The sequence below is a fragment of the Sinocyclocheilus rhinocerous genome, unplaced genomic scaffold (assembly GCF_001515625.1).
Source record: "Sinocyclocheilus rhinocerous isolate Xijiao unplaced genomic scaffold, SAMN03320098_v1.1 scaffold127, whole genome shotgun sequence".
Taxonomy (NCBI): domain Eukaryota; kingdom Metazoa; phylum Chordata; class Actinopteri; order Cypriniformes; family Cyprinidae; genus Sinocyclocheilus; species Sinocyclocheilus rhinocerous.
The window spans coordinates 1,411,012-1,418,723 of record NW_015664685.1 but is presented as its reverse complement, the minus strand read 5'-3'; the positions used below and the strand labels follow the sequence as shown (position 1 = coordinate 1,418,723).

At 37.2% G+C, this 7,712-nt stretch overlaps 1 protein-coding gene across 9 annotated transcripts in view; it reads left to right on the top strand.

The window, feature by feature from the left end:
- The first annotated feature begins 5,942 nt into the window (after positions 1-5,942).
- Positions 5,943-7,712, top strand: part of acaca (acetyl-CoA carboxylase alpha) — a 73,592-nt gene continuing 71,822 nt past the window's right edge. For all 9 annotated transcript variants that reach the window (XM_016541118.1, XM_016541117.1, XM_016541116.1 and 6 more), the window contains exon 1: positions 5,943-6,125. The gene's annotated coding sequence lies outside the window, so the exon portion shown is untranslated. The remainder of the gene's footprint in view (positions 6,126-7,712) is intronic.

Sequence of the window (7,712 nt, the reverse complement as noted above, 5' to 3'; positions counted from 1 at the left end):
CACACACACACACACACACACACGCACACACACACACACACACACACACACTCACACACACACAAACACACACACACACACACACACACATATTCTGAAGAATGTTTCAAGTGTTTTGTCCATATAATGAGATTCAGTGGTGTGCAAAAACAACACTGGACCCCACTGACTTTTATTGTATGGACAAAAATACAAAATGAGACATTCTTCCCAAAAAACAAACAAAAACAAAAAAAGTACATGTCTGGACATTTTTTGGGGTGTGTATTTTGGGTGAATTGACATTACAAGTCAAATGAGCTGTTGAATTATTACAAGTAAAATGAGCTGTTGATCATGATGCAGATATATTAAACTTTAATCAGACCCAACAAGCTATAATGACTTGTAATCTGATAACATTAATCTACAGGATAGTGTGTATCTCTCACAGGCCTTGTAACTTCTTGTAAATACAGTTAGCAATATAGCAAATTTCTGTCAATGGGGCCAAAAAAAATTATTATTATTTTTAAAAAATTATAATAATAATAAAAAAACAATTATAGAAAACATACCTATTGATTAAAACTTGTTAGTTAGATCAGTGTTTCCCAACCTTTTTTTAGTCGCGGCTATATAATAGATGCTTTTTTGAAAATTTTAGCAATTTAAAAATATTAAAAAAGGATTTTTTACACGGCACCCCTGCTCTCGACAGACGGCACACCGGTTGGGAAAAACTGAGTTAGATTACATTTGCTGTGTAAACGGTGGTCTCTGCTGGCCTCTACTGGCCTATACTGGAAAAGTACTGAAGTACTGAAAGTACTGAAGTATAGTTTTACTAACTAACTACCTAACTAACTAACTACATAGATAAATAAATACATAACTCCCAAAAAACTGTGATCATGTGCTTCAGACTGAGACAACTTCTGGTGGCAAATTTGCTGGATTTGTGTCTCCTGACTTGACTTTGACTTAACTAATTTATATTTAGCAATGTTATTCAGTAAAAGACATCTGTGGTTCTCAGTCAGGTGTGTGGAATAAACACACTAGTAAATTGCAGATAATACAGGAAAACTCATGTAAAAACCGAGATTGTGTGGCACTGGAAGACATGAAAAGTAAACGTGGGAGTCATGGATAAAGAAAAAACACTGTCAGTGGTGGAAGATCTAGCTTTCAAAAGAATGGTCAGCATCCCAGGTGACACTCTACCCTCAAGGACCAGTTTCAGAAAAAAAAAACTAAAAAAAAACTAAAGGGGATGAAGTACCAACAGGCCTTCCAGAAAGTAAAGATTGACATAAACACCAACAAGCACAGATATAAATACAGGTGATCAATGCAGTATTGAATAACACAAGCATTGAAAGAGCTGTTGGGGCTGCAGTGTGCCTGGTGGAACATTTGGTCAAAAGTGAAAAAGCGTGTATGAAATAGGTTTAATACTTCCACAATAGCCAGAAGTAGTCATTTTTTTAAATTAGTGGGTTTGGTTAACTGACTGCATATTGAATACCGTAGCAGGTGCAGAAATAGTTCATGGGAGACCGGGACAAGATGTCACAACCTGGAGCTGAACACGTTCAAAACAGTGGAGTTGATAGTGGACTTCAGGAGAAACCCCCCTGCACTCCCCCCACTCACCATTATGAACAGCACAGTGGCAACAGAGGAGTCATTCAAGTTCCTGGGCACCACCATCTCTCAGGACCTGAAGTGGGACAATCACACTGTGAAAAATACCCAGCAGAGGTTGTACTTCCTTCACCAGCTGAGGAAGTTCAACCTGCCTCAGGAGCTGCTGATACTCTGCTGTTCTACTCTGCAGTCAGTGAATCCATCCTCTGCACTTCTAACTGTCTAGTTCAGCTCAGCTACTAAATCAGACCTTAGAAGATTGAAGCGGATAGTCCAGAGTGCTGAGCAAATTACTGGTACAACTCTCCAAGAACTGCACTCATCCAGAGTGAGTAAAAGAGCTGGCAAAATCATTCTGGACCCCTCACATCCAGGCCACTTCCTCTTTGAACTGTTGCTGTCTGGTCGGTGCTACAGAGCACTGAGCACCAGAACAGCCAGGCATAATAACAGTTTCTTCCCTCAGGCAATCCATCTCATGAACTGTTAACTTGGCAATAAAGGTGTAATACACAACACTATTTATACTTTTATTTATTTAAAACATTTATTTATTTTATTTATTTAAATTCCTTGCATTTGTACATAATATCTGTACACACAAATGCCATATATTGTCTATTTGTATATTGTTTTTTATGTATATATATTTGTTGTATATTAGTATTTCCGATTTACTCATTCTATTTTTATTATCTGTGCCTTGTCACTGTAATCTGTTTGTGCCGTGGAAGCTTCTGTCACTAAAACAAATTCCTCATATGTGTAAACAAACCTGGCAATAAAGCTCTTTTTGATTCTGATTTTGATTTTATGTTACAAAGTTTATGTTTTGGCTTGGCAAAGGAGAAGTGCTCACTAACACAGATTTAGACAGATTTGTGAACAATATTTGAGAGAAATAGGCCTTTTGTGTACATAGAAAAAGTCTTAGATCTTTGAGTTCAGCTCATGAAAAATGGGGGCAAAAACAAAAGTGTTGCGTTTATAATTTTGTTCAGTGTATATATGCCTAAATATGACGACTGACAAAACTCATTCTGGTTAAAATCTGCAATTATTATGCCTTAGTTGACTATTGTCTGAAAGAATGCTATAGGGTTGTTTAATGTTACTGTGCTTTTTATTGTCTTCATAATGATACTGAATTTTAGTTTAGTTATATATCTTTTTTTCCCCTTTGGTCATATTTTGAATTAATCTGTACAGGCCAAGGATATCACCGAATTTATTTTGGCTTTTAACAATTTTTTTAAATATTAATTCTGCTGCCATGAGAGAAAAAAAAGAAAAGAAAAAGACAGTTCATGAGAATCAATGTCACCTGTAGTATGACAATATCGCCAGCAGATGTCAGTGCTAAATTAGGTTTTGGGGTTCAGCTCTCATGTATTCTCGTCATATGTATAAAATGGCATTGAAACAGGGCATTTACTAAATATACTTTCATTATGTTGCCATTTGGCAAATATTAAAGTCTCACTACATTTACATGTGCTCAAGTGAGGATAAAGGTAGATTCTGTTATCAAAGTACATGTTGCTACATCTCAGGCTTTGGTAATCCAAAGCAAATAAATCAGGAGAACTGATGAAATATCAGCCACAGTTTTAGATCAGTCAATAATTATCCTGTGTGAATTTAATATGAAACTGATCAATGATCATTTAAAATGACCTGAATATGAAACTGACCAATGATATACTGTATTCTGTGATAGATCTATTTTAATGAACAGTGTGAATTTTACAGTGTGATTGTTAAACAAATCTTTGATACTTGAAAACATGGCTTACCAATAATTTTTTTGCATTTGAATGACGATAAAACTCAAATTGTTCTGTTTAGGCCTAACAAGAAAACTGATCTGAGCACCGTTGATCTGGGCTCTCTTTCCACGTATGGCAGGAAGAGTTTTGAGATTGTCATTCATGCTTTCATTTCTTCGCGACTTGACTACTGCAACTCGCTATATTATGGGCTGCCTGTCTCATCTATTCATCGTCTGCAACTTGTCCAAAACGCGGCTGCTCGTTTGCTCACAGGCAGTCGCAGAAGGAATCACATCACGCCTATCTTGCGTTCATTGCACTGGTTACCGATTAATTATCGCATCCAGTTCAAAATTCTGCTATTCGTGTACAAAGCTCTAAACAACCTTGCTTTTCCATATCTCTCTGAGTTGATTATAGTACACAATCCAGCTAGATCACTCAGATCACAGACTAAGCATAGGCTTTTGGTTCCCAGAGCTAGATTGAAATGCAGGGGTGACAGAGCCTTTGCTGTTGCTGGCCCCAAGCTATGGAACAATTTGCCATTATCCATCAGAATAGCTTCTTCAGTGTCTGAGTTTAAAAGTCTTTTAAAAACTTATCTTTTTTCCCATGCTTTCAATGTTTTGTGACTGTGGTTTTCTAATGACGTGTTTACTCTATTGTGTGATTGGATCAATGTAACTGTGTACAGCACTTTGCTATACTAAGGTTGTTTTAAAGTGCTTTATAAATAAATTAAACATTGAACATTGATTGCCATTATCAACCATTTGTTTGTGCGTAAAGAAAGTAGAGAAGTGACAATGATAAACCAGTTGATATACAGTACTAACAGACTAGTTAACATAAGTATTAACTCTCCCTTTCATTAGCACTCTATGTCCAATTCAAAATATTTGTAATAATTACAAAATATTTGTAATCCTGTATTATACAGGTGCATCTCAATAAATTAGAATGTCGTGGAAAAGTTTTGTTGAGATAGTGAGTTGGTGGGTTTTTGTTAAATGTGAGCCAAAATCATCACAATTAAAAGAACCAAAGACTTAAATTACTTCAGTCTGTGTGCATTGAATTTATATAATACACGAGTTTCACAATTTGAGTTGAATTACTGAAATAAATGAACTTTTCCACGACATTCTAATTTATTGAGATGCACCTGTATATGGGCCATCACCCACCCTAACTGAAGATATGGAATGTTAAAAGTAATTAACCAACTAGTAAGTGTAAATAAATTGTCCAATAAATGTTAATTCTGATTCTGACTCTGTAATATATGTTGTTGCGCAATGTAAAACTGCATGATGATTTACCCAATATTTGGATCAGGCTCCTGGGTCTCCAGTTGGGCCGAACAGGTCAAGGTTGCACTTTTTGAAATACTTTTGAAATGATCAAATCAGCAAATTTGCTTACAAATCAGAGACACTTCTAAAGTACAACAATGATACTGGGTGTCAATAAAATGTGAGGGATTTGTTATGTTGGGTTGACAAAGGCTGTTATTGTACAAACATGGATTAAGTTTTTTTTTCCAAAACTAAAATTTCTCATGGACTTACATTCATGGAATGTTCAGAGACTTCTTCACAATAAACATTTGAAGCGGCGGTATGCTGCATTCACTATAATTATTAGGCTACAAGACCTCATCACATTTCATGTTTAAGTGGCATCCAGTTATCATCTTGGAAATAAAAACTGTTTTTTTTTTTTCTAATTCAATATTGGTCCCCCTCGGTAGAAAAAACAGGGCTCCCCAATGCAGGGTATCGTCGCACAAGCCGTTTGTTACTTAAGATGTAATGTAAAGTCCACACCAAAGGCTTAGTAACTGCTAGCAGGTTAACTCTGTACTTTATTCAGTTGCACCATTTGTTCTTAAGGCAGGATAAAGCTACAGTAGTGTGTAAGCTCTTCATAATATACTGCGTAGTAGCGCAATATGATGTTTACCCTCATGATTGAACTTCATTTGCCTCATGTAACAGTAAAAATATGTTTCTGTTGAAATACAATACTACTTAGTCATCAATAATGTAACAGGCATTTTTATAGGCTATGTAAATAACAATCAGAAACTGTATTTGAAATTAATAAGGATTAATAAATAAATACTTGGAAAAAAAAACATAAATTACATTTATATATAATGATTGATTTTATTTGACCTTCTGGCAACATCCTAGGAAAAAAAAAACATTAGGCCTAAATATACTTTAGATTACATGACTATTTTTCACAGCATTGTAAAGCCAAAAATTTTGTCTTGATGAACTTTACTTTTCTAGTTCATACATTGAATCTCCACATCAAATATATTAAAATCGTTTTGATTTGTTGTTTGATAGAACGTTCTACACCAGAAAACACGTGTGTCTAACGTCAAATCATTGGGCACACCTTTCTATTTCTTTGCATGCGTGACCCCGCCCCGAGCAAGGCGCGCAATACTATTGGTCCACTGATAGAGCGTGAGTGGTCGCATCGGTGAGGTCAAAGGACGACGTCCAGAAGTAACCCCCCTCGCATCACACCACCGTGATGCTGCTGTCAGAGGCTGGAACTCCCGAGCCTGTACCATTATGCTGCTATATAGCCTATTAGCCATCATCGGAGCGGAGATGGGCTTCAATTAGAAGGGAATTCAGTCGAGATTAAAACGTCGGTTTACACACCTCAGAATTGCTTGCAGACTCTTTTCGCACGGTGAGTACATAATCTTATTACCGGGACCGAGTGCCTGCTAACTGTAAGTAACGCTGCACATGACACTGCACATACTGGACGGATTTATAAAACATCAACAGCGTCTTTGGGTGGCGAACCTTGGCAGATCAGATGACAGGAGGGTTTGTGACGGATGAGTTAGCATGTGTGCTAGGTTGAACCGATTCCACTGTTTCTAGATATAAGTTGAGACAGGCTGTTCACATGTTTGAAAGATGAAAAAAAAAATATATATATGTATAAATATCACTATTATACTGACTGAAGGGAACCGGTTATGGACTGATAGCAGAAATGAGACCTGAATTAAAGTGTTAGTTTATGGTTGAGGGTCCGCGAAGCTGAGACTCGTTGATCAGGTTCACCAGGCTGGATGAGGTGCGGTTATAGTTTTACATGCGGCAGTCCTGCAGCTGAGTTGCTAAATCGAGGTACAGTAATCAGACAGGTTCACATGGAGTCAAACGTAAGATACAATAGCGCTACCGTTACAGAACTTGTCTTTGTGATACATTGATGGGAATCGATGAAATACCACGGTGCTTCAATGGTACTACATATAATGACTTCCTTAGTATTATAAAGACTATGTATTGCATGTTCAAAAACATAATATTGCTATGGTACCATGTCCATAGAACAAAACTTACAAATAGATACCAAAAATGCTGTGATACTACATTTTAGCAACATGTCATGTAAATATCATGGTATTTGTAGTGTAGTCATGGAATGAACTAAACCTATTAAAATAATCTTCTTTAACTGATATAAAAGCAAAATAGTATAATAGATAAAAAAACGTAGAAATTAGAATGCTGCATTGGAAACTAACTGAAATAATTTGAAGTTAAAGTGCTACAATACTAAAACTGAAATAAAAATACATTTAAGCTAGGGGTGTAACGGTTCAGATTGCTCACGGTTCGGTTCGGTTCACGGTCTTAAAGCTGCGGTCATGATTTCGCCAGTGCTGTCCCGTGAACGCGAGGTCTGACTTTCCCGGAGAAGTGTCACCTCTCTCGGCGTCTGTTCTGTGCAGTGAGCGGTAGAGAAGCAGCGCTTTCAGTTGGCCGCACCGCAGCCGACTTGTCAATTATTGAGTACAAAACAGCGTTTCCTAGACCCTGTCGCTTACTGATTGTTTGGAATTATAAATATGAGCGTAGTTCTTGACTTCCATTCATACGCATGCGAATGCGTCAGACTGGAAACGCATGCCTGTGCGAAAAGTTTTCGCATTTCGCTGCGTTCCAAAGTTCAAGTTTGGTGAACTCTGGCCTAGTGCTGGGCGGTATACCGGTTCATACCGAATACCGGTGTTTATTTTTGTTATGATATGAATTTTTAAAATACCGCAATACTATATGTCGCTTAAACAACGTTCGGAACGGGACACTGTTTGAAAGGGGTCCCTTTTTACTGTTGCACTGTGGTGAGGGAACAGCTGTATGTGTTACTAAGCGTGAAAGTTCCGAAACTGAAGCTGTAGAACTAATAGAACGTGATGACACGGAAGAACTCATCCACAATATCCACGTTGACCGCCACAAATATCCACCGCCC